The sequence below is a fragment of the Meleagris gallopavo genome, chromosome 2 (genome assembly GCF_905368555.1).
Source record: "Meleagris gallopavo chromosome 2, MGAL_WU_HG_1.1, whole genome shotgun sequence".
NCBI classification, from domain to species: Eukaryota; Metazoa; Chordata; class Aves; order Galliformes; family Phasianidae; genus Meleagris; species Meleagris gallopavo.
In genome coordinates, this window is record NC_139405.1 from 86,852,719 (window position 1) to 86,867,436 (window position 14,718).

The following is a 14,718-nucleotide window of genomic DNA, read 5'->3' on the forward strand; positions in this document are numbered from 1 at the left end:
GAACTAATAAATGTATCTATTTTTTCACAAATCAATGATATCCTGTTATTGTGAATGCTGATGCCTTCTCCCATGTGGATCTCCACATATTGCCTAAAGTAGCCATTAGGTTTTGGAACACATTTAATGGAAAATATAATAGCAGATTACAGTGATCACGATTACAATCTCAAGACTACAGAACACCAATGTAAAATGAGACTAATTAAGTAAATCTTCAAAAATCAACAACAACAAAAGGCCTTCATTACTAGGCAATTTGTAGGAAAGGGTAGTGTTACTCCATACAAACAGTACACATTCCAAAAGCAGATCCAAAGGGTATATTTTGTAAATAATTCCATACTGTCAAGTCAGATAACATAAGAAAGATAATGAGAAGTAGTCACACACTAGATGGATCAAACACCTTGATAATTTCAAATTCATTGCTTTTTATTCTGTCCTACATTAACTTTTGATAACTTTTGCTGATGTGTATTGAATTAAAGAGATTTGCTCATTACTGAATTTGAAGTGAGAGAAAATAGGCGAGTAATTCAAGAAAGAGACAATTGCCACATCAGGATTTGTCTTTTCTATGTCAGTGAATGTCTGCCTTTGCAAAAATGCAGATTTTCAGACTCTTCAATTTTTGTGGAAAAAGCTGCTTATTAATCCAAATTATTCGTTGGAATAAAATTTGCATAAAATTTCATTTTTGACAACAATATTCATGTAAGGAAGACATAAAGCTCATTAGGTTACTGTTAGATGTTTCTGCATTATCCTGATTCTGAAAACTGATCCCCAATGTACAGTATAAGAGGAAGAAGAGGACTTGCTATTTTGGTGTATCTTCTGTTCTTTGATAAGCTTCTGTTAAGAATCAGTATTTCCTTTTTTCCTACCCACTCTGCACACGCATATATACATATACATACACATACATGTATGCATCTTGATTTAAATTTGGAAGTTTCACAGTAAAAAAATCTATAATGCACCCCAAGTAATTTATTTTCATCTACTTCTTAGAGCCATATATTACAGTCTACATTATCTAAAACCATCATGTGGCAGGAATTTGTCCTTCAGAAAATTAACTGTAAAATATAGAGAATTAAAACTAAGACATAAGTAGTTCATATTTGAAGAGTTTAAATTAATATTTCCTCTCCTTTTTTATGTAATTAATTGTGACTTATGAGGACTGTTTTTAGAATAAGATAATAGCAGTTTAGGAACTTTCAAGTACTGTAGTTATAAACAAAGATTTGACTCCTAAGGATATTGACTGGAGACTATAAAAATTATCTCAGGATCCCACAGTATGAACATTATAGTGAGTATAAATATTATATTATCCAGATGCTTATTAAGTTATACTTATTCACTTTTCTGAAATTTTTTTGCAAAGAGGAGGAGAGAAATATTCCTGATGCATTTGAAAGTAGTGGTTGTACAAAGCATGGGCTTAAGGGTACAACAGAACACAAAGCCAGAGAAGGGCAAGTGTTTGATATGTTACCTATTGCTGCTATTATTTTTGTGAGAAAAAATCTATCCAATGCCACAGGAGTTTATTTTATTTTCCAAATTTACATTGTCTTTTCGGTCTACATTAAGCCTGAGGCCCATCCAACTTGACCTTGAATGCCTCCACAGATGAGGGCATCCACAACTTCTTTGAGCAGAGTGTTCCAGTGCCTCACTCTCCTCTAAATAAAGAGTTTCTTCCTAACATCTAATCTAAATCTCCTCTCTTTTAGTTTAAAACCATTCCCCCTTGTCCTTGAAGGCACATTATTTTAATATATCCATTAACTTCTTATTTTATAGTAAGCTGAAGTTTAGTTGGAAAATTAAACTCCAAATATTTTCTCTTGAAGGGATATTTTGATTGATCTTCTATCTCTCCGAAAGAAAGCAAGCATTCAAGAATAAAGATGGAGCTTCTCTGAGAGGTATATTATAACAATAATTTAAGTAAGAAAGCTTAGGACTTTAGACTGTTGTAAAAGACCAGTTTTATCTATTGACTTTGGTAGCATCTGGGTAGTCAGAATTAGATCATAGACAAAGAGACACACAGAGGTGTGTCTAAAGACCCAGATAAGCAAGGATTCAAGCATTTTCTAGTTAGCGTTTATTTACTTCCCACATTTTTTTACACACAAGCTTATCTGTGGGTGGACAAACAGACTCAAATACAGAGGTTTCTGCAAAGTGAGAAACAGAGAACATTTCCCACTCCATCACACATCTAATATTACCTCTGCAAATGGGTGAATCAAGCACAGGCAAGGCTGGCAGCATTCCAAAGTCAACTATGAGTTGAGTTTTTCGTTAGCTTGCTCATTGTTTAAATTATCTAACACATGGCTTAACAAACAACTTGTATAATGGTAAGTAGTTTTCATTAACTTACTGTATTCACCATCTGAGAGGCTGTACTTTAAAAGTCAAATTTGATTTAGTTATCAGTGAGATAAATGTTATGGCTGCTCTCTTTGTGTTCTCTTGACATACCTTGGCTTGAGTTTTATGGGGTCGTAAGAGGGCTGCAGCAATAAATAATAATGGAGAACTGTTTCTTGTTAATCTGTGTTACTCTATGATATCTCTTCTTTCTGTAGGCAGAGCTGGAATGAACTATCATATCAGATAAAGCAAACCTGTCTCAGAGGTTTTTTACTACTTAGAATTCAACTTCCCTGAATAATACAGTTTAGGAATGATTTTGTGCTTCTTAAAGATGATATTTACATATTCCTTTCTGATGTAGAACTCAAGATGAACCACTCCAAAAAATTGTGTCTTGTTAAGTCTGAGACCTTTAGTAGGAACTTCTCATATTCTTGAAGGAATATTTATCTTTTGCTGTGATGTCAGAAAACAAAACCACTTCTTTAGCAGAGCAGGCCTGCAGGTGGGAGGAGATACACATATGCTGATGAATTACATTTCCCTCATATGCATACCTGAGAAATATTGCAAAGAGATAACTTAGGTCAGATTTCATGCCTCATGACTTAATTGAAGATCTGTTCTTCATTATACTGTAATCTCAAATCTATTTCCATGGAGATGCAGGTTTCAAACACATTCATTCCTGTATGACTTCCACTCCTTTGTTATTAGGCAAATGTGCAGCATAAAAGACAACCATCTCAGAGAATTTGTGCATACTCTCATTGCTCCAATGAATATGAGTCTTTCTTGATGTTTTGTAAGCTATACTTTCAGATGAGTCAACAGGGAGTATCCTTAAATGGATACCCATGCCCATAAACAAGATGCTTGACTTGAAGTCCATACAGGGTGTGCCATCTCTGAAGGCAGTCTGAGAAAGTTCAGGGCAGATGAATAAAAAAAATGTAACTTTACCGGAAGCCCTCCTTAATGATTTTTTTTTGTTCTGAAAACTTCCCTGCTGCTCTTTCAGTGTCATTACTGTAAACTTGTTCTTCATTTTTCCCCTCCTTAAAGGTAAATATTTTGCACTAGACATATTTCTGTCATGAATAAAGAAATCTCCTAGAACACTTCAGGGTTGATTCAGAGAAGAAATTTTAGAGAATTTGTCAATTCCACATTGATACACAAACATTCCCCTAACAGTTTGTCTTGCAGATTAGTTATCTATTACTGACATTTTCAACTGAGATCTGAATGAAGCTTTTAAGAGAAATACTGGAATTCAGTGTAAATGAGTGTAGCAGTTCACAAAAAAAGAGCAAAGACAAACTTTTATCAGCATTTACTGAATCTGGATTCAGAAGCATGAAGAGTGCGAGACATTTTCCAAGCAGAAGTGGTAAAATGAAGACCTCTAGCATGATGAGTCGTGTTTTCTCTAGGTTTGAGATATGTACAGCTGAGAAGAAAGCAAGCAAGTAGCTAAGATAGCTGTAACTGAAAGAGGAATTAATGAACTAAAAGGTAGGCCAGTGGAGCTTCAGTCGCTGTTCCCTCCCTGGACATCCATACTGAAGGCATCCCATTGAAACAGAAGTAGGTAGTGCTGCAAGTGGAAGAAACATGGGGAATCTTTATTTCGCCATTTGTAACTAATTACCTGCAGTGAAACAGGTGTATCTAAAGCCTAAAATCTGCCTGTTGGCCTTATAAAATCTTTGGAAGTATTGTTCAGACTCAGCAGTTGGTAGCTCTAAGGCTTCTCAGTTTTACTTCTATAAAACCATCTCACTACTACACATTTGACAGTTCAAAATACTGAGTAAGATTTTAATTATGGATATTAAATGATTACATGCCCAGTTTCATACAAAATAACAACATTAACAGCAATAAAAGAATCTTTATGGATTATGTCCATGACTAATAACTTTAGTGCATGTGATCCTGACTTGCTCAACAGGAAGGCAAATTTTCTATATGGGACCAACATATGACACTTTTGCCTGATCTCAGCACCAAAATGTAGTCCTATCTCTGTGAGGACCAGAGGATTTGCACAGCTCTTAAGCTGGTAGGAGAGGAAGCAGTTCCCTCCTGATTCTCTGATCCTCATGAATATGCAATATTCCTAGATATGTAATGCCTAGCAAACTTAGCACGGTAGCTGCACATCTCAGTATTCTTTCTTCTTTCTTGCACACTGTTTATACAATCTTACAAAGATTTAATTATACACAGTTAGAAGGCAAGGAGATGCAGGGTAATGTACACAGCTGCAGAAGGAACCACCAAAGCATGAGCAGGACCATTCCCATAGGCAATTTCCCTACATATAACAATAGGAAGCATCATCTATTGGATGTTAATTTTTAACAGCAGACCTTTGAAGTGACTTCAAAGATACTGGGTGATTAAAATAGATAGACGAAACAAAGAGAGGCTGACCCATGGAATGGGAGAGGCTGGGACATGGAGAGGGATGTGCTGGGGATTGCAGACGGGAGTGTGGCCAGCCAACCTGCCCTCCAAGTGGTGCCTTACTCAAAACTGTGCTAGTTTTCAAAGTCTGCAGTGGCTTATTTCATGGAGAAAAATATTCTTAGCTGCTGATTGTCTTTTGTCATGAAAGCAGCATCCTCAGCTTTGACATACTCTGAGGCCATGAGGTGAAGAAGAGGTCCCGAGGCTCTCAGCAGAAACTGCAGAACCAAGATTAGGTGAGGTTGCTTATCTACAGGAACTGCATCTGGGGCTAAGTGTGAGAATTTCATGAGAGATTATTGATAAAACTCTAGCTGGGAGCAAAAATATTCTTTAGGTAAGTTCACAGCATATCCTTCACATGCCCTAAAGCTTATTCAGAGACAACTTTCTAGAGAATATTCTTAGCACAGAGCGGCAAGCAAGCTATCATTTCCTTCTGTTTCAGAAAACAAAGTTTAATGCAGCTGTAGTATCACCATTGGTGATTACAGAAATAGTAGACAATTAGAAGTATATTGTGTAGGTTTTATCCATTATCTTACAATCTTATGAAAAATCTCATTTTTAGCATAGTTGGCATTATAAAACTATACTTCTGAAAAAAAGAAATGCTTAGAAATTGTAACTACTTGAATTAGTAGTCTGTTGAGGCTGGAATATCAGTAGGGGCTAGAACTCTGCATCTAAACCAAAATCTAAATTAATTTCTTTTAACTGAAGTGTCAAAAAATTTATCTAATTAAAAGACCATCTACCATCTACTATTTGGAGAGAAAAAGGAAGTGCTATTGCATACAGTGCCAGCACAATGGCATTCATTTCAAACCAGAACAACAATGAACACTTTAAATACTCATTTGTTATTTGACCTTCCTTATTTTGATTTATTTTGTGCTTGACTGCATGAAACTTTTTTTTTTTTTTTTTTTTTTTTGGAGGGTAGGGAATTGTCTAGGGAGTCATCTAATGGAAACTCTTTGCTGTTCTATGGAGCAACAGCAGTTCACAGATCATGGGATGAATAATGCTAATCTAAATCAGGAAACATTAGATCAGTCAGAATAAGAGCACAGTGCAAACTTTGTGCCCATAGAGATGCCTTACATAGACACATTCTGCAGAAGATAAAAGAAAGTTATAAAATGCACAGTGAAACTTGCATGCTAAACTCAAATGTTATCATAAATAAATAGTCTGCCTTCCTTGAAGATGCCCTCTCAGGAAAGTCAGGTTGCCACAACAGAAGAATAGTGGCAGCTCCAGGTTCAGCAGCAAGTACACCTACTGACTGTGCAGGAAGGAGAGAACAGAGATTTCCCTCTCTCTCTCTCCTTGTATAACACCTTTCTGCCACCTGTGTCACAGGCTTGGGACATTCCCAAAGCTGAGTGTGGTCGACAGGAGCAGGAATGGGACACACTGCATCAGGCAGCCTGCAAAGAATTTCATCTCTACAAGTTTCATCAGAGCTACAAGCATGCTGGAGGACCATACAGAATCCAACAGGTAGAAAAGAAGCTCCAGTTTACTAGGTAATTTAAATTAGAACCACATGATAATTTACCATGGAAGGAACCTCGGGAGGTCCCCCATCTGCTTCTCAGAGTTGAGCCAACTGTGTGGTCAAAACCTGTTGCTCCAGGATTTATCCAGTTGTGTCCTGGAAGCCTCCAAGATCATAGATGGCACAGCCTCCCTAGGCAATCTGCTCCACTGCTGGGCTGCACTCATGGAGGAAGGACTTCTCCTTATAACTAGTCTGAAACAGTTGTAGAGGAAAAGTTTCTCAGTCTAGTCTGAATCTTTCTTGTTTCAGTTTATATCCCTTCCCTTGTCCCCCTTCCTCAACTCACGTCTTGCTATATATAAACTAACAGTAACATCCATCTCCTTTGTTTAGCAAAATGAGCAAAGTTTGGTAGTAACTCTCAACTCAGATCTTAATTAATCTTCATGGTTAGTAACAACTATGTATCTTTAATCTGTCTGACAGAGCAACATTACCAGAGCTGGGAAGTAAATGTTTTCTGCCTTTGACTATATATGAATACTTTTTGAGAACGGATTTCAGTTAAAAATCAAAGATGTAAAGTGAAATATCTCTAGTAAAATAAGTTTCAAAATAATATTTTAAAAGTGCTTTCTGTCAATTATGTTTGGCTCTGTTTATGTTTTCATTTTTGTATGCACACTCCTATTTGAAAGTCAGTGTTCATTTTGAACTGGATGGACTGGAATTTCCACTTCCACAATGACTGAACAAAATGGTCTATCTCTTCTGGGAAATTTTTCTAAATCTTTACAAACTGACAAATTCACAGAATAGTTCACATTGGAGGAGCAAGATGATAAAAAGAAACAAAACAAACATGCTCTTATTTCAGAAAATAAAATATCTCCTTCCAAAAGCTTTCACCTATCCCTGACCAGCTACAGTCATCAGTTCAAATTCACTGCAGTTATGATTCTATGATCCTCTTTTTTTTAAAGAGTGATTAGATTATTATTACTATTATTATTATTATTACTATTATTATTATTATAATTACTGAGATGCAAATATAAAAGATTTTCTTACACAATGATGTATTGGTATAGCTGTATGGCAGAGGGTTGCTGGCATAATGAATGATGAAAACAGTAGCACCAGCAAAACTGGTAATAACTCAAAACTAGTCAGATTTTAGTTTTTTCTGGTCTTATGTTGCTCAGTTCAAAGCTTTTTGAAGAGTGTTTCTATCAGAGAGATGATTAGTGCTTCATGAAATTCTCTGTCATCCAAAGGATTTCTTATCTGTTGCCTTAAAATATTTCCTTAGACTTCTGCTGCTTCAGAACTCTGAGTCCGATATCCAGATCTACAAACAAAAGGAAACCAAGAAGACAAAAGAAAGAAAAGTTTCTGATTTTGAAATAAGCTGCAAGATGATGGTGGGGTTTATCTGTGCTAGCACAGCGCCCAGCAAGGGTGTGTGGTGTGTCATTATGTAGTCAAACTTAGCCTCCGGCTTAGAGCAAGTATCTCAGTCATTTCTTCAATTAGTGCCGGCACTCCCTCAGCAAGGCTAAACAAAAAGCTTCATAAGGTATTTAAGGTTTGAGAGCTACTGGGAGAGTCCTGGACATTGTTTTTACATATTTCATGCAAAGTCAACTGAATCTCTCAAGCAAAGGAGATTTCCAGGTATTCCAAGGGGTCATGCAAAGGTCTTAGGGAGAAGATACCAGCCCTAGACACACACAATGTTGTCAGTGTGAGATCTCCATGCAAGCACGCCTCAGCCTGATTTATTGCCAAGTCCCCTCACTGCTTGTTAACAAGGAGAACTTCTGTGTAGGCCAGAGGGGCAAAACAACATTTGACTGATGAAGAGTAAGGTGAAACCACACTCCAACTCTGCAGAAGTTATGCGTATCTTCTACCATCCACTCTGGATGGTTGTGCAGGAGACACTGTTGTGGTTTAATTTGGCAGGCAGTTAAGCACTACACAGCCACTTGCTCAGTTCCTCCATTGTAATGGGAAAAGAATTGGGAAAAGGTAAAACTTGTGATAAAGGCAGTTTAATAGGATAGAAAAGGAAGGGAAATTAAAAATTCTCATAATAATGATAAAAGAATATACAAAACAAGTGATGTACCATGCAATTCCTCACCATCTACTGATTGGTGCCCAGACAGATCCTGACCAGCAGTACATCTTGACCAACTCTACTGTTTTTAACATTCAGTCTGATGCCATGAGGTATGGGATATCCCTTCGGCCAGTTGCTATCAGCTGTCCTGGTTCTTTTCCCTTCCAGCTTCTTGCAAGCCCCCAGCTCCTTGCTGACAAGGCCTTCGCATCCTTCATGCTGTGTAAGCACTGCTCAGCGGAAACTAAAATATTGGCATGTTATCAGCATTCTCATCGTAAATGCAAAATGCAGCACATACAAGCTACTAGGAAAAAAGTCACCATAGCCAAACTGGGATATCTCCCACCATTTTACTCACTTCCATGGGAAGAACCAGCAGTTTTTTGCTTCCCCTCTGCAGTGTTACATTTGCTTCGCTGTCAGACCCCATGAGGAGAACACAAATGCATCCCTAGTCACTGTTCACCCATTCTCCCATCTTGGGAAAAACTGGGAGAAAAAAAGTATAAAATAACGAAGTGTAATCAATCCTACAAATATTAAGCAGTGCTGCTTGAAAAATAAACAAAGATTTAGCCTCTTATTGTCACAGTAGATTTCTTACAGTAAATTCAAACACTGATTTAAAAGCACCATCAAAGTTAATACAGTGATGAAGGAATGAGTCATACAAACTTCTTAGTAAAAAATTCAGAAAGAAGAAGATTTTCAGAGCTGTACTGCTACTAATATTGTACATCACTGTGACTAATATTGAAAGAAATTTACACAGCACAGTTGTTCCTATCCTTTCCACAAACCTATAAAGTTAGACCCAGTCTAATCAAATAAAACTTCGTTGCTAATTATGAAAGTAATTCAGCCAAAAGATGAAGCAAGAGGAACGTATTCACCCTTCTGTTGTGAAGGTCATAATACAGAGAACTGAGAAAATTTAGAAGAGGATACTTTAAGAGGCATTTTAGGAATTCTTATCGGCTAGCAGCAATTAGCTACATGGATAGAGGGAAAGTATTGTAAATTGTCCATATGTAAACTGACCAAGATGCAAATACGTAAATTGAAGATTTTCTTATTTTTATTTTTGCCTTGGGGTTACTATGTACTGGTAAGAGCAAACATAACCCAGAAACTATTAGAGAAAAAAGTGCTATCTGCACAGTACCCATTTTATTTACATTGTTCCAAAATTGTAAGACTCAAGATCCAACTTGGTTCCTATCTAGCTGGGAAGGCACTGGATAGACCAGTCAGCTGTCACTTTTACAGTATTCTGACCATTAAAATGTTCTTTTAGACATCCCTAGGTTTTTCTGGCTAAGAGAAAGTCATAGTCACTCTCACATCTGTGCTTTTAAAGTTTCTCAGTAAGGTTTTCCTCTGCTTATTACACTTGAGGCACCTGGCCCGTGTATGCATGGACTGTGTGCATCCCTGGTTGATGCAGAAAGTTCACACCAAGCTGAGAGGGAACCATGAACTCCTCGGGAATTTCTCCCCTGTCGCAGAGCAACACTTGAATCTGAGTAATCAGCTCAGCAATCAGCCAATCTGATGAGAATAAGAAAGCTGTGTTTGTTGGTTAAGGAATTCAGTCAGACCAAGAAAGAACTGTGGGTTTTTGGTCTTTGCATCCAGTTCTGCTGCTTTATTTTAGCTAAGAGGCCAAATGGAAGAATTGTGGTTGTATAGCCTGTTTGGAAATCAAGTCTTAACTAGTTACATAAGAAACCTGAGGAAAAATTGCTGAGCCTTAACCTTCCATATGCTCGTCCAGTCCTCTGTTTAAACACATTGCTTTTCCTGAAAATCAGGACTGGGAACTGCCCTCTCTTGGGTATAAATCAGCATGGAAATTGCCTCAGTGTTATTTAGATGTAGCAACTGTATGTTCTAGTATTAGCTGGAAGTAATGAATAGATTATTAACTGGGTTGTACAACCAGCAGTATCCATTTATTCACACTGCTTTTGTTTTATGATTCATCTGTATTTTCTCATCTGTAAAGGGAATATGCATTATGTACATGAAAAAACCACAGAAGATGCTTGAAAAACTCTGTCATCAGTTCCTCTTTTCCATACCCTTTCTTCTAATGATCACCTTTTTATGCCTGTATCACCATCATGCTGAAAGCAAATGAATTATATGTTTCCTAAGTATAATTTCATATAATTGATTACTAGCTAAAACAAACCTCAGAGAAAGCTCTGTTCTTAATTTTGGAAGACAGTAAGAAATCTTCTGCAGCACCAGAATTATTTATTAACGTACATAAATATTAGATATGTGTTTATTATTTATATAACATTATACATTTATTGCATTGTGTATATATATGCACATATTTATCAATCACTTCATGTAATCAGTAATCATATGAATACTGCTGTCAAACCAACGCATTGATAGCAATTCTCAAAAACTGTGGATGGCCTAAGTGCCAGTTTTGTCATCTCTGTGATCGTGTTTATACTTCTGCCAATGCAAAAGAGCAGAGATATCTGAGCAGGTTTTGGCTTATGGCTTTTCAGATACTTTAGCAATCTCATTATAACTGCAAAGTTGGCCATAGCATGAAAGATTCTGTGGTGTATATTCATGTTTCCAGCAGTGACTCTCGCTACTCTTTAGTAATTAATGCATGAGTAACAGTGAAGGGAGAGTTAGAATTTATTTTAGAGAATGAAGGAAAACTGAATACCAGATTTTACCTTGATAGCAGGCATGAAATTTTCATCAGAGGAGGAATACTGTGGACCAGACGTTACTTGAAACTTCTCAGAAGTGTTTACAGTAAAAGATAGTAATTTACATTGCTGACAAGATCAGATTCCTACCTCTTACAGTTTTTTATCTTTTTGCATTTTCCAACAGAGGACTGAAAAAGAAAGGAGAGGAGAGGAGAAGAGAGGAGAGGAGAGGAGAGGAGAGGAGAGGAGAGGAGAGGAGAGGAGAGGAGAGGAGAGGAGAGGAGAGGAGGGGAGAGGAGAGGAGAGGAGAGGAGAGGAGGTTTCAATTGAAAGACATCTACAATATCATCTAGTGCAACTGTCAGACTACTTTGGGACTGACCCAGTGTTTAACGTATCATTAAAAGCATTATCCAAATGCCTTTTAAGCAGTCTTAAATAAAGACAGGCCTGAGGCACCAACCACCTCTCTGGGAAGCCTGTTCTTGTATCTAACTACTGCCTTGGTAAAGAATCATAGAATATCCTGAGTTGGAAGGGATCCACAAGGATCATTGCGTCCAACTCCTGGCATTATCCAAAATCTTCAACTCTGGCAGTTTGGGGACATGACCACTGCCTGTTCCATGCCCTCTGCAGTCTGGTGCAGAACCTGTCCCTAACCCCCAGCTGCCTCTCCCCTGACACAGCTCCATGCCGTTCCCTCGGGCCCTGTCGCTGTCACACAGAGCAGAGCTCAGCGTTGCCACTCCGCTCCCTGTGAGGAGCTGCAGCCACCATCAGGCCTCCCCTCAGCTCCTCTGTTTTGGGCTGAATGCACCAAAGGATCTCAGCCATTCCTCACACCTCTTGCCCTCTAGATCCTTCACCATATTTTTAGCACTTCTTTGGACACTCTCTAATAGTTTTACGTCCATATATTGTGGCCGCCAAACAATCCTGCACACAGTGCTCAAGGTGAAGCCACACAGCACAGAGTAAAGCAGGACAACTCCTCCTCTTGCCTGGTAGCAGTGCTGGGCCTGGCGGACACCAGGGTGCAGTTGGTCCTTCGGGCTGCCAGAGCACACTGCTGGCTAACCTTCACCTTTCCATCAAGCAAGCAGAACCCCCAAATCTCTATCTGCAGGTCTGTTCCCCAGACTCTCATCCCCATCTGTACAGAGAACCAGGGTACCCTCATGCCAGGTGAAGAATCCAGCACTTGCTTTTGTTAACCACCATACAGTTGGTGATTGCCAGCCCTCTAATTTGTTTAGATCTCTCTGCAAGGCCTCTCTACGATTGAGGGAGTTAATAGCTCCTCCAATTTAGTGTTGTCTGCAAACTTAGAATAATCTCAAGGTCTATATCCAAGTAATTGATGAAAATATTGAAGAGTGTTGGCTCTGAAATGGAGCTCTACAGGACCCCACTGATGACTAACTGCCAACTTGATGTAACTCCATTTACTAAAACACTTTGAGCCTGACTCATTGGCAATAGCCACTGCACTATTTTTTTGCCGAGCTGTATGCTGGACATTTTGTCCAGAAGGATATTGTGAGAAACAATACTGAACACTGCTGAAAACAAACATGATTACATCACCTGGCTTCACTTAGTCAAATAGATGGGTAACTGTCAAAAAAGGAAATTAAGGAAATTCGCTAAACATGACTTTCCACTTACAAACCTGTGTTGGCTGCAACCAATGCCTATCTTGTTTTTCAGGTGTTCTTCAATTTCACAATAACATCAGACAGCTCTTTGAGTACCCTGGCATGAAATTCTTCCTAGTATCCAATCTGAACCTCCCCTGGTGCAGCTTTGAGGCATTTCCACGTGTCCTGTCCATGTTTACCATGCAGAAAGCATGAACACGTCTCTCTCCATTTCCCTTTTTTTTGGAAAATGTAGAATGCAATGAAGTCACTCCTCAGGCTCCTTTTCTGCAAGTTGAAAAGTAATGGAATTTCTCATACTGCCTCCTGGCCAGTAACAGAAATCTCAAGTTCTGAGTGGGCATTTATCAACAAGAGCAAAGATTTCAGAACTGGATCTTCTAACAATTTAACTTTATGGAGAGCAAGCCAGAATAAGATGCAGGTCATGTACCTCTTGATTTGAGCTCCACACCTAAATAAACACAATTATAAGGAGTACAGAAAAAAATGTGTTTGGACAGGAGGTGCCTTTCCAAATTTTAAGAAGCATTAAATACACCAGGTGAGGCAGCCCATTTACTGTGCAGTGCACACACTGAGCAGTGTCCTGGCAGACTGTCTCACCTCAGTGATGCTCAGCAAGGGAAAATTCTGCTCTGTCATATGAATTGCAGAGGATTTGTGAGATTTGTGTTTGAATTCTAAAGAAACAGGTGATTTTAGTGCTGTATGGAAAATGCTAGCCCATTCTTTACAATTTTTTTATTTGCCACATTATTTTGTTTGCCTCTTCAAACTGCTGCAAATTTGGCTTGCTGCTAACAGAGAATTAAAATATGTCAGTGCACACTTTGGCTGCCTTGAACAGATGTGGAGACTAATATCTCTTTTCTCATCTCAGATTCTTTTTCCAATTTAATTAAGAAATTTATAGGGGTGTATTTAAGTATTATGATAATAAATATTTCATATTTTCTCTAACAAATAAAATAATTTCTAAAGAATTCAAGGGCATAATGGTTCCTGCTTCTCAAATAAGAGGAAAAAGGTTTTTAATTACTTCTGCAGAATGCTTTAAAATATGCTTCATGGTAAACTTCTTGAAACTTGAGGCAGCCAAAGTTTGCAAGGTCATCTCTTCTGTGTTTCCTGTAATTTTAGAACCCAAGGCAGTCATAATGAATGGACTTATTTAAAATTCAAAGGAAGAGGAATTATTAAGTAATAACAAGCACTAAGTAAGAGGATTTATTAAGCAATGATCTTGGTAAATTAAAAATTAAGATTATTATTTTCAAAAAGGAAGCAAATGCATTTTTCCTGTTCAAACTTGTGTATTTATATTTTATTTAATTTATTACTTAAATTTTCTAAGCCTTGCCATCTGAAGAAGCCAATGCATTTTTTACTTACTTAAGTGAAAAATGTTGCCCATGTGACCAAAAAATCAGTAAATTTACTTTATTCTCTGGAAGGCAGATCCCTCTGAGATGCACCCCTGGGAATTTCAGGGGGTGACTGAAGGCAGCAAAATAGCACAAATAATTTTAAGGCCTTAAAAATTTTAGAAGCATTAATTTACTTCCCTGAGAAATCAGTGAGAGTTAAATATGATGTATCTTTTCAAGATACGCTTTTCTACAGATTATAAAGAGATTAAAAGCAGTGCTTAACCCCCACAGCCTCCTCCAATCTGCAGTGCACAGGTGCCAGCAGGAGTGGCACTGTGAGTAGGTTACAAGACATAGAGGTGCCCTCTGGCTTACTCTCCTTTTCAATATCTTTTGCTCTCTGGCCACATCTATGGGGGGAAGAAAAATAAGGACCAAGATGCTCCAGAAAAAAAATAGTTCT